This window comes from Syzygium oleosum, unplaced genomic scaffold (genome assembly GCF_021117445.2).
Source record: "Syzygium oleosum isolate NSW1041296 unplaced genomic scaffold, Sole_v2.1 Sole_v2.03, whole genome shotgun sequence".
In the NCBI taxonomy this organism is placed as follows: domain Eukaryota; kingdom Viridiplantae; phylum Streptophyta; class Magnoliopsida; order Myrtales; family Myrtaceae; genus Syzygium; species Syzygium oleosum.
In genome coordinates, this window is record NW_026607487.1 from 5,100,833 (window position 1) to 5,117,199 (window position 16,367).

The 16,367-nt window shown below is 39.9% G+C and overlaps 4 non-coding genes and 3 pseudogenes across 4 annotated transcripts; all 7 read left to right on the forward strand.

Moving 5' to 3' along the window:
* On the forward strand, positions 1–1,183 carry LOC115681059 (uncharacterized; annotated as a pseudogene).
* A 4,977-nt stretch (positions 1,184–6,160) lies between these two features.
* On the forward strand, positions 6,161–6,332 carry LOC115681069 (U1 spliceosomal RNA; annotated as a pseudogene).
* Positions 6,333–8,039: 1,707 nt separating this feature from the next.
* LOC115681081 (U1 spliceosomal RNA) lies at positions 8,040–8,202 on the forward strand. Its single transcript, XR_004005746.1, has one exon. It is a non-coding gene; the product is annotated as a U1 spliceosomal RNA (small nuclear RNA).
* A 2,426-nt stretch (positions 8,203–10,628) lies between these two features.
* LOC115681083 (U1 spliceosomal RNA) lies at positions 10,629–10,791 on the forward strand. The gene has a single exon (XR_004005748.1). It is a non-coding gene; the product is annotated as a U1 spliceosomal RNA (small nuclear RNA).
* A 1,582-nt stretch (positions 10,792–12,373) lies between these two features.
* On the forward strand, positions 12,374–12,536 carry LOC115681066 (U1 spliceosomal RNA). Its single transcript, XR_004005735.1, has one exon. It is a non-coding gene; the product is annotated as a U1 spliceosomal RNA (small nuclear RNA).
* Positions 12,537–14,107: 1,571 nt separating this feature from the next.
* LOC115681082 (U1 spliceosomal RNA) lies at positions 14,108–14,270 on the forward strand. Its single transcript, XR_004005747.1, has one exon. It is a non-coding gene; the product is annotated as a U1 spliceosomal RNA (small nuclear RNA).
* A 1,177-nt stretch (positions 14,271–15,447) lies between these two features.
* LOC115681074 (U1 spliceosomal RNA) lies at positions 15,448–15,591 on the forward strand (annotated as a pseudogene).
* Positions 15,592–16,367: the final 776 nt, after the last annotated feature.

The following is a 16,367-nucleotide window of genomic DNA, read 5'->3' on the forward strand; positions in this document are numbered from 1 at the left end:
ATGGCATCACAGAAAGAGGTATTTAATACAAAGTGGACCGAACATTTAACCAACTTGTTTATAAGTTTGTTGGTAGAAGAGGTCAAAAAGGGAAATCGCACCTCTTCTACTTACAACAAAGCATGGTGGAATAACATACGGACTGAATTCAATAATCAGACAGGGCTCCAATATAACTAAGTACAATTGAAGAACAAGGTGAAAAAACAGTATGGTAGTTTTAAGAAGCTTCTTTCACAATCCAGATTTGGCTAGGATAATGTAAATAAAATAGTTGTTGTCGATGATCCAAGCATATGGGAACCTCCCATCAAGGTATCATTTAACTTTTGGTCCTTTTGAGATCATTGTAAGTGTAAGTTTGAAGATGTTTGATAATATTGCTAACATATGTCATCATTGTGAGAATTGCAGGATAATAGTGAGTGGGCAAAATTCAAGAAGGATGAGTTTCCTCAGTATCCCAACTTGTGTATTGTATTTGGTGATACATATGCTACTGGGGAGCATGTAGCAAGAAATGCTGAAGACTTGATGTTATCAGATGATGACAAAGGAGTATTCAATGGTAGTGGTGATGCAAACGGTGATCCAAAAGACATCAGTGAACACCACCTTGATGAGGGAGTATTTACATCTGACAAGACAGCTACTCCAGTTCATGGCAAGCACAAGTTGGATAGGACTCCAAATACGAAAAGGAGAAGAGCGAGTAACTCATTCAATGTTGCTAGCACCTGCAAAGCCATACAGGAGATGATCAAAGCTAGGGCGAGTCAATTTGTGATTGGCTCTGTCACTTCACAGGTCGCATCACCACCTGTAGACCCCTACTCTATATCTGCTGTGATTGATGTCCTAATTAACATGCCTGACTTGGAGCAGAATCTGTACAACAAAGCAGTGGAACGAGCATGCGTTAATGCCAGATGGAGTGAGGCTTTCATCAAATCCCCAACTGAAAGGAGAAATGGACTTCTCCAATCTCTTAACTAGATGTTGGGAATTGTACCATGGATTGCGTAGGATTTTCATGACTTTGTGTTTCATTTTACTCTATGACTTATGGTATTGCTAGTTATTTGGTTTTTAAAGATATTCATGTTGAGACTATTGTATTTGTGTGGTGGCATGGGTGTCATGGATTGCGTGGGATTTTTATATTTGGTTTGCTTTCACTCTACGACTTATGTTATTAGTTGTTGTTGGTTTTTTTCTCCGGATATCCATATTGATGTTTTTTTATTTGTGTGATGGCATATGGACTATTGAAGGGGCAACAAATAGTGTGTCTTAAGGGGAGGTAGCACCGGTTGAACAGTATTTGGATGAGTTTGATATTGACATAATAATAGCATGGTTGTGCACTTTTTCAATGGACATGTCCGTGCTTATGAAAGATCCTATTAGGGATAGCAAATTGTCAGGACCCGAATGGGTAAGAGACATTGTTTATGGACATTCGATAGAATATATAAAGTATTTAGAATGGAGAGACATATTTTTCTGAACCTATGTGATTTAATGAGGGCAAGAGGTTGGTTGAAAGATAGTCGGTATATTATGATAGATGAACAAGTTGGGATCTTATCTTTGGTTGGTCACAAGAACTCCATCAGAGATTTATGTGAGAGATTCCCACGTTCGGGAGAAATAATTAGCAAGTATTTTACCGTAGTGTTGAAAGCCATTATGAAACTATCAAAAGAGGTTATCAAGCCACCTTCTTTTAATGTTATTCCAGAGGAGATTCTTATGGATCCTAACCATAAACTCTACTTCAATGTATGATTTCATGTCGATTTTACTCCATCAAATACATGTGTTGATAATCTTGTATAACACTAAACTTTCATAAAATCACAGGGCTGCGTAGGTGCTATTGATGGCACCCACATTAATGCTTCCGTGCTTGTGTCGAAGCAAATCCCATTTAAAGGTAGGAAAGAGACTACCACCCAGAATGTTTTGTGTGTTTGTTCGTTTGATATGAAATTTACTTTCGTATATGCTTGGTGGGAAGGATCTGCCAACGATTGTCGTGTGCTCTCAGCAGCACTCGAGACTCCTCGACTGCAATTTCCTCGACCACCACCCGGTATTTGCTTTGTTTATAAGGAGTAATTTTCTATATGATTATATTGCGTTGAATGTCATAACAAATTTATATATACCTTGTTATAGGAAAATACTACGTGGTAGATTCTGGTTATGCAGCACTTCCAGGATTTTTAACTCCGTTTAAAGGTGAACGGTATTATTTAAATGATTATAGGGGTAGGAGAGATAGCCCAGAACAACAACAGAATTGTTCAACCATAGGCATTCTTCATTAAGGAATGCCATTGAGAGGTTATTTGGGGCATTAAAGAATCGCTTCTTTATTTTGAGACATATGCCTCCATTTACAATTCGAAAGCAAGCATGTATTGTAATTGCATGTTGTGTTATAATAATTACATTTGTGACCAATATAGGACGGACAAAAACTTTTTCCTATATGGAGATCCGGAGTACTCATTTGGACCTACACAAGTGGAGGGTGCAAATGAGTGGCATAAGGAAGCAGTTGAGATAAACATGCTTAGGAAAAATATTGCAAATCAAATGCAAAGGGATCACAATATGCCTAAGATTCCATGACTTTGTGTTTCTGACTTATGTAATGTTGTTTATAAATATTTGGCAACATTTTGTTAATTAGCAGATATTATTATCGTTGTATTTTTCAAATCTAAAGACTGTGCAACGTTTCAAACGGAGGTTTAGCAAGCTTTGAATATTTGGCAAAGCATGAGTCAATGGGATATTTAAGCAATGGGAGTTTATAGAATCTCTTTGGAATGATGGCATTCAACTACGCTTTTCTTGCTACAAATGAAGATTGCTCCTTCATGTACGTGTTCAGCTTTATTGGACGAAAACAAGATGTGTGTGTGTATATATATATAAGTCACAATCAAATTTAAATTGATTTTGTAAACTTAATCATTATTAGAAAATTAAGGATTCATGTCTATATAAATCAATTTTCAAAGTTCCTGTGACTATTTAAGTGATTAATAAAGCGAATGGATCATATTCAAGCGCCCAATAAAATCCGCATAATCATCCATGTGTTATTATAATGTCGTATATGGAGTTTCGAATGTTCTTTATATATATATAGTGGCAAGGAACTCTATGCATCATATAAAAGAGTTCATAAAGAGAAAGAAAGGTATAATCTTCTTAAGTGACAAAAATGAGTGACGTCAGCTGTTGTATATTATAGCACTGTCAAGGTCGACCCGGAGAGTTCTTCACATTCGTAGAAGGAGTTCTCGTTTTGTTTATTTATTGATAATAAAAACAACTAACACATGATTAAGATGTAAGCATTCTTTTTTATCTTTTGGTAATTTAATATGAGAATAAATAGTATTTGTAATAGCGGCTGTGAAGAAACTTTTGAAATAGATAAATATGGTATTCAGAATAATAAAAAGATTAAGAAAATTAATTTTATCCATAAAGAGCGCGCTAAAGATATAGATATATATAAAGTAGTGTGAGTTAAAAAGGATTAGACAAACCAATAAACAATGATTATTGGTTTTTTTCACTTATAACTTGTACTTATAGTTAAATAAAAGTTATAAACTTGAATGAAAAAAATTGGGAATAGAAATTTTTTTGGTTGTACCAAACGCATTTTTGTTCTTTTTTTATTTCAAGAATATAAATTTTGTGTAGTTACCAAATGCATTTATGTTCTTTTTCTATTCTAGGAATAGAAATTTTGTGCAGTTACCAGACGCATTCTTTTGCTCAGAAACTCATATAGGAAATAGAAATAGAAAAAATTATTTTTGAAAAGAAATTGTTTCCAGAAATAGAAACGTTACCAAACACGCCCTAAGGTTATGGGCTCGTCATCCCAATGATCATATCTTATTTAATTCAAATTTGTTTAACTAAAACAAAAAAATGATATACTTAAGTTAACAAAATTCATCAAACTAAGGATAAAATATATTCATGAATGAGGCTATTATTTTAAGGGAAAAAGTAACAAAAAACCCCAAAATATACCAATTGTGGCACATTTACCATGGACTTTTTTTGTGACATCAAAAACCCAAAATGATGCCCAGTGTGACACAATTACCCTAAACTATTTCTTGTGATATAAAAAATACCCCAAACTTGTAGCTATATGACACATTTACCCTCTGCCAAGGTTCTATTATATGATTTTTCAGCCAAAACAACGGTTTTTTTTATTTTTTTTATTTCACTTAAGTCATATGGGCGCCATGTCAACGCTGTTGCTTTTTGGCGTCAATGTAGGCCGATTTTTAACAATTCTCATTGAAAGAACTTTGAAGGAGGGTAAATGTGTCACACGAGTATAAATTTGAGATTTTTGGTGTCACTGAAAATTTTTTTAGAGTTAATGTGTCAGGCATAGTTTATAGTTTTTTGTGGCTTTTGCCCTTATTTTAAATGATATATTTTTCTTTAATGCCATGAAAATTATTTAACAACGGATGAAATAAACGATATAGTTTATTTAATTCAAAACTTTGTTGGTCAACCAACATGTTAACTGCATTAGAACACATAGCATCCATCAATAGAAAACACTTTTTTTTCTCAATACTCACGTTCCATATGAAATTAAAAAAGCACAAAATAGACACCATGAGTATATTTCAATAAGTTTTGAAATATTAAAACTATTACTTTTGTAACGGTTTTTATTCACCATTAATATAAAATAATTTTATAACGGCTTTGTAATGTTTGATTTATTTCTCCATAAACCCTTTATTATTTTGTAATGGTCATCAATTAATTATTAAAAAAATTATAACGGTTTTTTTAACGGTTGTCTTTCGTTTGAATATAAATTTCAAAGCACAATCCTTAGAGACACTTCGAATTAAAAGGAGATTATCCTTTCTTTTTTTCATTTTCTTCTTGGCTGAGTTATACACATAATGTTGTTCGTATTCTTTCTAATATTTAGTGCGGAGTATAATATCTGTTGTATTCTTGGAAGATAACTGCTAGAGTCTTACGAATCGAGTTTTGCACTCCGAGAGACGGAATTATCCTTAACAACAGTGCGCCTCAGACAAATCAACAAAACTTGATGATGCATTCCCCTCTTTGTTTGATCCTTGAAGGTCAATTCCTTGAATACTCATACTCATTTTGTCCCTTTGCTTTTTGCTTGCAATGAATGCATATATCTCGATTCTCACAAGGGTTAGCATCCTTCGAGTACCTCCAGGATCGCCTCTCTTACTAGAGCTAATATTTCGACCTTGTTAAACCACTTGAAAATGCACAGCTAAATATTCTCCAAATCACCTCAGTCAAAAATTATCTTGACATTCTCTTTTCATTTGGATTGTATGTTCTTCTCGTAAGTTCTGTACGACGGCAGTCAACGCAAAAACAACTTCGTAAGTTTCAAAATCAGAGACGTAATAAATGCAAAATCAAATCCTTCCCTCAGCACATTTTTCAATGATTAGGTGAAGATATACTTTTGGATGTAAACTCATCAGTGTGGTCCCCTCAAAAGGACATATCCAGCATGCTCATTGGATAATTCCCTCTAGGTATGCAAGTGTACAAATCCATCCACACTACTAAAACTGCTGCACGACAGTGAAGTGAGGGGATTCCCACCATTGAATTCTTAAAAGGACAAGAGCCCGTCTCTACTCCAATCATGCCCATGGCTACGGCAATTGATCGTAACTTTTCGGACACAAAACCACTACATATCGCAGAAACCGATTGGATTATAAATGCGCGAAATCTCCGAAAATGGAAAATACCCGAGATCGCGAATCCGACAACTTTAATTAATCTCACAACCCGATTTGGCTCTCGCCTTTTTGCCATTTCCTAAAAATTGTTTCAAATGAGGAAGGATCTCTATAGAGACACCACCACTCTTCGCAATGCCAACATTCATTCGTGTCTCGTCACCGAACAACAGCGAAAACAGAGCCACCCAACAAGAAGGCGACTGACGAACGAAAAGGAGAGGACGTTGCAGTGGCGCCTCGAACTAACGCGTCCCACATCGATGGGTCGCGAAGCGGGGGGTTGACGAGTGACGGTATTTAACGGAAGAGGGAAGGAGAGAGAAAGTTTCATACATACCTGGACGGGGTCTAATGGGCGATCAGGAAGGCCCATGGCCTAGGCCGAGTGGCCTTCATTGCACTCCTTGAACGAAGGTGCACTCAGCCTAACATCTCCAAAACTTTGGAGACTGTACGTCGTAATTTGTGGTAGCTGGGGGACTGCGTTCGCGCCGACCCCCTCCAATTCCAAAGCCCAATGATAAAATCGTTCCAATTCTTTCCTTTGGTTGGGATTGATTCTTGGGAGGAAGTAGGGAAGAAAGATCCGCTCACCTTGTGATGATTCTTGGGTGGACGGGTCAAATCCCTTCTAACCTTTTGGTGGAGTGGTTTTGTGATGATTCTTAGCAGGACGGGTCAAATCCCTTCTGCCTTTCGGTGGAATAGATTTGGAAGGAGATTGGGTATTGCCATGTCGTTTGAGGAGGAGCTGAGTGCAATCATTTGGTCCTTCTGCTGCAGAAATGGCGCGAGTGTGATTCAAGATCGTAAGAAGGGTTTCTGGAAGATGTTTTGGGAAGCAAAGATTTGCCGACTTTGTGATGATTCTTGGTTCGGATGGGTGGGGGTTTGGAATGGAGTTGGAAGGAGATTGGGTTTGCAATATGGTTTGTGGAGGAGCTGAGTGCAATCATTTGGTCCTTGTGCTGCAGAAATGGTGCAAGTGTAATTGAAAATCGTTAGAAGGGTTTCTGGAAAATGTTTTGGGGAAGCAAAGATTTGCCGACTTTGTGATGATTCTTTGTTCGGATGGGTCAAAACCCTTCTACCTTTGGTGGAGGTTTGAGGAATAGACTTGGAAGAAGATTGGTTTTGCCATATGGTTTGAGGAGGAGCTGAGTGCAATCAGTTGGTCCTTCTGCTGCAGAAATGGTGCGAGTGTAATTGAAGATCGCTTTCGACCAAAAAATAAAATAAAATTGAAGATCGCTGAAAGAGTTTCTGGAAAGCGTTCTGGGAAGCAAAGATTTGCCGACTTTGTGATGTGATGATTCTTGGTTCGGACGGGTCAAATCCCTTCTACTTCGGTGGAGATTTGGAATAGAGTTGGAAGGAGATTGGGTTTGCCATATGGTTGAGGAGGAGCTGATTCTAGTTAATGGTCGGGCGTTTTCCGAAGTTAAGTGCGATCGTTTGGTCCTTCTGCTGCAGAATTGGAGCGAGTGTAATTAAAGATCGTTAAAGGGTTTCTGGAAAAAAAAAGTTATGGGAAGCAAAGAATTCAGGTTGCCTTTTGGATTTTGGTTAAGGCCTGACATGACTGCGCTCGCGTTGAACCTTGTCGAAATTGCAAAATTTTGTATCCAAACTTCAGGTTCTTCTGCAAATGTTGTGGAAATTGATCCTGGTGCTGGGGATTATTGATAGGTTCTTGGGCTAGATATGGAAGAAAATGTGTTGTTTATCAGTTCTGGTGAGGACCCGGATTGGCCGGAGCAGCAGTGGATGCTCTATATGCTGCTCCGGAGAAAAGAGTGATTGCAGATTGTAACTGTGGGTTATGCCCCCTGACAAAAAGTGGATCAGAAGAAGGGTCGAATAGATCGCCGATGAAAAACCCGAAAACAAGAGATGATTTAGTCGGACATCTATTGTGCGTAAAGATCGATCAGCAGCGACAGCGCGAAATCGTATTGGACTAGAGCAAAAATCCTAGGGTAACTGTAATTTGTGACTTCAAGGAAGATTACACTGCACTCTCTGAATGTGGTGCCAAATGAGTATATTCAGTGTTGCTAGCTTGCTCAGAGTGGCGACGTTATATTTTAATATGCAATATGGTAAGTACCTTAGTAGCAGTACAACTAGTTAGTCCCACATCGACATGACGGTGAAGAGAGAGTAGGAAGAGAGAGAATTAGAAGCAGCCTCCCAACCGTTGGCAACATACTTACCTGGACGGGGTCGATGGGCGGTCAAGAAGGCCCATGGCCTAGGTTGGCGACCTCCATTGCACTCTCGGAGGGGCGCCCGCCTAAGGTCAACCCAAGTTGGTTGAGCCTACGTCATAATTTGTGGCAGCGGGGGCCTGCGTTCGCGCGGCCCCTACCAATTCGTAGTCCAAAAAGGTAGGCTTTGAAATGTAAAATGCCTGTGAGAAATTGTTACTTTGACAAAAGCTTTGAAGGCTTCGCTGCACAACAGAGTCGGCAGAATCTGAAATGGCTGAACGAGTGCGTCAGTTTTTTAGCACAGCAGTGTCAATAATTCGGAATATCAACTTGCGATACACACCAATTCCACCTAGACTACCAAGTAAATGACCGTGGCCGGTTCTTGGAACAGATTACTTCCTCCAACGCGGTACATACGAGTGAGCGATCAGATCATATTCTTGAATTCAAGTTCGAGACAAGTTTTCTGAGTCTGACTTGAGACCTGTATGTATGGAAGTAATACAATGATCAAACGGGGCAAGTCCCTGAACTATACAAAGGTCTACATCAGCTAAGGTCTACTCATTGTGGTGGAGCCTATGCCCTGATTTGTAGTAGCCGGGGCCTCCGTTCGCGCGACCGCTAGAATTCAATCTCAAAATGGTCATATGCCATACTCATTTCGTTAGCTGTTTTGTATTAGGTGATATTGGTACAGCAAAATCTAGATGATTATTTATTCCATTGCACGAAAAATGTAAGTTTAGTTTGAGAAACTGTCGGGCCATGGCAAGAGTGATATTTTGAGTTAATGGCTCGATTGCACAACGTCCATAAGAATGACTCGAACATTGTTTAAAGTGATGGCAATGGCCTCCACACATGGAAATATCAAGCCACTTTTAGTTCTCAAAAGATATTCCATTTTCAGCTGGGTTGTGGTAGATTGTAATCTCGTGCAAACATTATGTCTCGGTTGAAAAGTTGCTCTAGTTTGTGCAGCAGAGAGTAGCCTAAGGACTTAGGCCCCGATGAAGTTGTGGAACAAGATATATGAATCATGGTGTAATTATAATTGGTAGATTTCTCAGGCTATAGAAACAAAAATTCACAGAAAAACCGATTCTACTCCTCAAGAGGTGATCTTTATTGTATTTTAAGCACTTGAAATGGTAAAATCCACGAGGAAGCGTACAGACTGAAAAAAGATGGGACACTAACTATGGTAAAATTGATGTTTGCATAGACTTTTGTATTGGTCGGTCTTTAAGAATATGTGAAAAATCGGGGGCATACCGGTCGTATGATCTGCAGTTTTCCCTTTTATTTTGCATTTGAAGTAGCTACTCTTTGTAGGGCAATCATTTTGAATTTTTAGAAGGTATTTACCTGCATTTACACTAACATAGATTGCTCGTTGCTTCCAAGTTACAACCATATAAGTTGGACTGGCCGTAATCACCAGAGTACAATCTATATTTGAGTTTTCAGTTAGTGCTTTGACGCCGACTGTGTTCAGACCGTGCTAAGTCTTATCTGATGCTAGTAATCCTCTTCCATTGCACAGTAAAATCCAGCGACTACTTGATTTCTTAATCTAAACATGAGGAAACCGGCGCAATTCGGTTGTCAAAACCAACTACTTACTGAATAAAATTGAAGAAGGCTTTGAGAATTAAAGAACATGGTAAGTACATCTGTATTTTTCTGTTCAGACACGCCTATGTTAGTGTGTAATAAAAGTCCCACATTGACATAACGGTGAAGAGAGAGAAGGGTGATTGATTCTCGTGAGAAAGTGCGGAAGAACGTTTGCTGACACCGTAATGATTCTTGGTCCTGACAGGCCAAATCCCTTGAAATAGATTTGGAAGGAGATTGGGTTTGCCATATGGTTGAGGAGGAGCTGATTCCAAATTTGAGCTGAGTTGCAATCATTTGGTCCTTCTGCAGAAACGGCGCTGAGTGTAATTAAAGATTTTCAAAAGGGTTTCTGGAGAAAGTTTTGGGAAAGCAAAGAAATCAGGTTGCCTTTTGGATTTTGGTTAAGGCCTGAAGCGACTGCGTCCGCGTTGAGCGAGCACTGTCGAATTGCAAATTTGGATCCAATCTTCAGGTTGTTCTGCAAATGTTGTGGAAATGTCTTAGATTGCTCAGAGCAGCAATGGATGCTATATGCTTCTGCTTCAGAGAAAAGAGAACTGCAGATTGTAGTTATGTGCTATGATGCCCCTGAGAAAAATGGATCAGAAGAAGGATCCGCCGAAGCAATTGTCAGTGAAAAACCTAAAAACAAGAGAGGATATTGTCGACATCCGTTGTGCGGAAAGATCGATCAGCAGCGACCGCGCAAACTTGTAGCGGACTAGAGCAAAATCCTAGGATAACTGTAAGTTGTGACTTCAAGGAAGATTGCACTGACTATCTGGATCTTGTACCGAATGTGTATATTCTGTGTTGCTAGGTGGTGACTTATATTTTAACATGCAATATGGTAAGTACCTAAGCAGCATTAAACTAATAAGTCCCACATTGACATGACGGTGAAGAGAGAGAAGGAAGAGAGAGAATTAGATGCAGCCTCATGATCATTTGCAACATACTTACCTGGACGGGGTCGATGGGCGATCAAGAAAGCCCATGGCCTAGGTTGGCGATCTCCATTGCACTCTTGGAGGGGCGCCCGCCTAAGGTCAGCCCAAGTTGGTTGAGCCTACGTCATAATTTGTGGCAGCGGGGGCCTGCGTTCGCGCGGCCCCTACCAATTCATAGTCCAAAAATGTAGCTTTTGAAATGTATAGCCTAGTTAACTGCTTGTTCAATTCGACAAAGCTTTTTAAACACAACAAAGTCAGCAGAATCTGAAATGGTTGAATGATTGCATCAGTTTCTTAGCAGCAGTGTCAATAATTCAGAATATCAACTCGCGATACACACCAATTCTGCCTAGACTAAGTAAATGACCGTGGCCGGTTATTGGAACAGATTACTTCCTCTAATGCAATGCATCTATTCGGTTTCTTATTTCCATAAACAGTCCGGCTAACATCTTCTTTGGTTCCGATTTCTATATAGACATAATGCTAGGAGCGAGAGATCAGATCATATTCTGGAATTCAAGTTTGGGACAAGCTTTCTGAGTCTAACTTGGAGTCCTGTATGTATGGAAGAAATACAATGATCAAACGGGGCAAGTCCCTGAACAAAATAAAGGTATACACCGTTAATTAAGGCCCATGTCCTAGATCGACAGCCTCTGGGGTGGCGCATCGGCTAAGGTCCGCTTCATCAAGCGGAGCTTGCGTCATGATTTGTGGTAGCGAGGGCCTTCGTTCGCGCATTGACTAATTCAACTTCAAAATGGTCATATGCAAGACCCATTTCGTTTACCGTTTGTATTAGGTGATTTTGCTACCGCAAAATTTAGATGGATTGTTTATTTCATTGTGCAAAAAAGTTTAGTTTGAGAAATTGTCGTGCCATGGTGAGAGTGAAATTTTGTGAGTTAATGGCTTGACTGTACAACGTCCACAAGAACGTCTCAAACATTGTTTAAAGTGACGGCAATGGCCTCCACTCGTGCCAATGTCAAGCTAGAGTTGGTTCTCAAGACATATTATTTATGCAGCTGGGTCGTGGAAGATTGTAACCTCGTGCTAACATTATGTCTTGGTCAAGAAGTTGCTCCAGTTTGTGCGGCGGACAGTAGCCTAAGGACTTAGAGCCTGATGAAGTTGTGGCACAAGATATACGAACCAGGGTGTAATTATAATTGGTAGATTTTCCAGGCTATCGAAACAGAAATTCAGAGAGAAACCAATTCTACTCCTCAAGAGTTGATCTTGTGGAGCGGTCGTAGTGGTAAAATCCACGAGGAAGTGTACAATAACATCAATTGATTATTGCTTTCGAGTTTCAACCATGTACATTGGACTGACCATAATCACAAGATTACAATCCATATATGAGTTTTCAGTTGATGCTTTGATGCCAACAGCATTCAGGGTCTTCGGACCATGCTAACTCTTATATGATGCTTTTATTCCTTTTGATGTCCATAAGCAAAAAATAGTGACTACTTGACTTCTTAACTAAACATGAGAATCTGACCACGAAAAAAAACCTAAACACGAGAAAACCGGCGCAATTGGTTTTGTCAAAATTAACTGCTTACTGAATAAACTTGAGGAAGGCTTTGAGAACTAAAGAACATGCTAGGTACATCTGCATTTTTCTGTTAAGACATGCCTATGTGAGTGCGTAATAACAGTCCCACATTGGCATGACGGTGAAGAGAGAGAAGGAAGAGCGAGAATTAGAAGCAGCCTCCCAGCCACTGGCAACATACTTACCTGGACGGGGTCGATGGGCGATCAAGAAGGCCCATGGCCTAGGTTGGCGACCTCCATTGCACTCTCGGAGGGGCGCCCGCCTAAGGTCAGCCCAAGTTGGTTGAGCCTACGTCATAATTTGTGGCAGCAGGGGCCTGCGTTCGCGCGGCCCCTACCATTTCATAGTCCAAAGGTGGCTTTTGTCATATGCTGTGAAGATTCCGCCAGTGAGTGGTTTCATGATCATTGCCTGTTCCCTGCCCCATCCATGTCAAGAGGCGGAAGTGCGTTGGGTCTGAGTAACTGCTTGAAGCACCGGAAAGCATGCTCAAGCAGTGAAATTGTTAATTTGACAAAGCTTTTTAAGCTTCGCTGCATAACAAAGTCTGTAGAATCTGAAATCGCTGAATGAGCGCATCAGTTTCTTAGCAGCAGTGTCAATAAATCGGAATATCTACTTGTGGTACACACCAATTCCGCCTAGACACGGTGGCCGATGGGTGATCAACAAGGCCCATGTCCTAGATCGACAGCCTCCTGCGTGGCGCGTCGGCTAACGTCTGCTCATTGAAGTGGACCCTACGTCACGATTTGTGGTGGCGGGGGCCTTCGTTTGTGCGGCCGCTAAGATTCAACTTCAAAATGGTCATATGCAAGACCCATTTCGTTAGCTGTTTGTATTAGGTGATTTTGGTACCGAACATCTAGATGGATTGTTTAGTCCACTGTGCGAAAATGTAAGTTTAGTTTGAGAAACTGTCTGCCATGGCGAGAGTGAAAATTTGAGTTAGTGGCTTGACTGTACAACGTCAATAAGAATGACTCGAGCATTGTTTAAAGTGATGGCAATGGCCTCCACTCGTGGCAATATCAAGCCACGGTTGGTTTTCAAGAGATATTCTTTATGCAGTTGGGTCGTGGTAGATTGTAATCTCGTGCAAACATTATGTCTCGGTTGAGAAGTGCTCCAATTCGTGCGGCAGACAGTAGCCTAAGAACTTAGAGCTCGATGAAGTTGTGGAACAAGATATACGAACCATGGTGTAATTATACTTTGTAATTTCCCAGGCTATAGAAACAGAAATTAACAGATAAACTGATTCTGCTCCTCAAGAGTTGATCTTTATTGTATTTGGAGCGCATGAAATGGTAAAATCCATGAGGAAGCGTACAGACTGAAAAAGATGTGACAGTAACTGTACTAAAACTGATGTCCACTATACACTCCTGCATTGGCCGGCCTATAAGGATATGCAGGGCATGCATTTGCATTTGAAGTACTACTCTGTGGGACAATCATTGTGAGTTTTTAGAAGGTGTTCACCTGCAATTACATTAACATCAATTGATTATTGCATACGAGTTACAACCATGTACATTGGACAACCATAATCACAAGACTGCAATCTATGTTTAAGTTTTCAGTTAATGCTTTCATGCAACTGTGTTCAGACCGTGCTAAGTCTTATCCGATGCTAGTAATCCTCTTCCTTTTCACAGCAAAAAGCAGTGACTACTTGATTTCTTCATCCAACATGAGAAAACCGGTTCAATTCAGTTGTCGAAACCAACTACTTACTGAATAAAATTGAGGAAGGCTTTGAGAAAAAGAACATGGTAGGTACTTCTGCATTTTTCTGTTCAGACATGCCTATGTGAGTGTGTAATAAAAGTCCCACATTGACATAACGGCGAAGAGAGAGAAGGAAGAGAGAGAATAACATGCAGCCTGGCAACCAATTGCAACATACTTACCTGGACGGGGTCTATGGGCGATCAAGAAGGCCCATGGCCTAGGTTAGCGACCTCCATTGCACTCTCGGAGGGACGCTCGCCTAAGGTCAGCCCAAGTTGGCTGAGCCTACGTCATAATTTGTGCCAGCAGGGGCCTGCGTTTGCGCGGCCCCTACTAATTTGTAGTAAGAAAGGAATGGCGTAGTGATACCTGTGTTTAATTAATGTCCATCTTTGTCTGTGAAGAATTTTTAAGTGGTATGCTCAACTGGAATTGGTAGATGAATTGGAGAACGTATGCTATTATTTGGGGTCAGTAAGTGCAGTCCGGTCCAGTTCGGTTTTAATATAAAAGACGGAACTGGTTTTGTACTGTTTAGTTTCGATGTGAAAGACCGTCTGGTTTCGTTTCGCCTTATGTTTTCCAAACTGTTTGGGTTCGGCTTCCAAATAAATAAAAACCGCCCCTCACTCACCCTTATTGGTTGGGGAGGTTTTAGGCAAGATAGATAGATGGCTATGACTGTAATAGGAGAGCCAACTTGGGAAGAATGAGGTATCTAATCTTCAACATGGTCTTTGCTTTATGTTGTATCTCTGCTATGAGTTTTAGTAGGTAAAAGTGGGACCGTCATTGGTAGAACTCTTCACCTGTAGATGTTCACTAAAAAAAGGATTTCATGCCTCGAAGGAACGCCTTCATTTGGTACATCTGTGTTCTTCTGCGCAGGTAGCTGCAAGGGAAAACATCTGCATACATACGGTAAACTATAACCAGAATTGAACGTTTTTTGTTTAAAGCTATAAACATACAATTCATCTAGTCAGGAATTCAAAGAGAAATGCATTTCGTGGGTGAGTCTTATTTTTCTGAAATCAAAGAAATGGCAAACCAATAGGGGCTGCAAAGTTGTTGACACAAAAAAAGAGGAGCAAATAAGAGTGAGAAAAGAAATGAAGTAATAGCATAATCTGAAATTTGCTGAACGAATCATCAACATTTAGCATTGATTCTTTGGCATATCACTTAGGGAAGCTCACATGAGAAGTCAAATAACATGAAACCTGGAAATAATACCAAAGGAGAAGCAGAAAAATCTTTAGCAGACTTCAAGGGTTGAAGTTCAAACTCGAATAGAAGTACTCATTGGATTCATAGTTCATAAACAGTGCCTCCGACATATTTTCTGGTGCCAAATCATTGAATAAACATATGTACAGAGAATTGGAAGTAAGAGAACATCTTCCTAAATTAAACAGAAGCATTTTGAGTCTGATTTGGTCCCACAAAAAAAAGATAATGATGAAATAGAGGAAGTCCCTGGCAAAGCTGAAGTGGATGCCAACTGTCAATCACTTACCTGGACAGGGTCGATGGGCGATCAAGATGGCCCATGGCCTAGGTTGACGGCCTCCATTGCACTCCGGACGGTGTGTTGGCCTAAGGTATGCTCATCCTAGAGGAGCCTGTCATAATTTGTGAGAGCGAGGACCCCAAAATATGAGCTCAAAATCTTGATGCACTTGTAAGCTGATGACGGCAAATATATCTGCGAATTTTGATACACTTGTGAGCTGTTGTAGTAACTCTGTGACTCCACAACATCTGGAGTTGAGTTGAGCATAGTTACAAAATAAACACATGAGCCCCATTCACCACAATATGGAGAAAAGGTGGTTAACTGAAAATCTTTCGTGCAGTTAGCTTGTGAAGGGCTGCGATCTCATGCCGAATTGCTGCTGATATAGTATGCCATGGTTGAAAAGATAATTCAACTCATGCATCTGACATTAGTGCTTGAAGATGTAGAGCTTGAAGTTGCAGAAGCAATCTTGAGAAGATTGAATCATAAGTCGTGTTAATGCAAGTCCATTAGTTAGCAATGGAGCAAGTCTCTTGCAGCAGATCTATTTGCTTTCATATGAATCAGGCAAATATGACAAGCCATATGATCTGCATTTTGAACCACATTATTATTCACATTCCTTTTATTTCTACACCATGGACAAATACCATTCGGCAAATGGCAGATTGCAACAGTTACCATCTTTGTCGGATTGTAGAATTTTCCCCAATATAGAATGTCTATGAGAGGGTCATTGATTTCTCTTCATCTTTGCTGAGTAGTCCTGAAATCAGCTGACAAAATTAGAGTGGTCAATTACATCAGAGATCACGGTGAACATAATTGGTCGATTTCTCTGGCTGTAGATTTTCACAGAGAACTTATTCTGCACTCATTAGGAAACAAGGCCCTCATTTTTGTGCACAT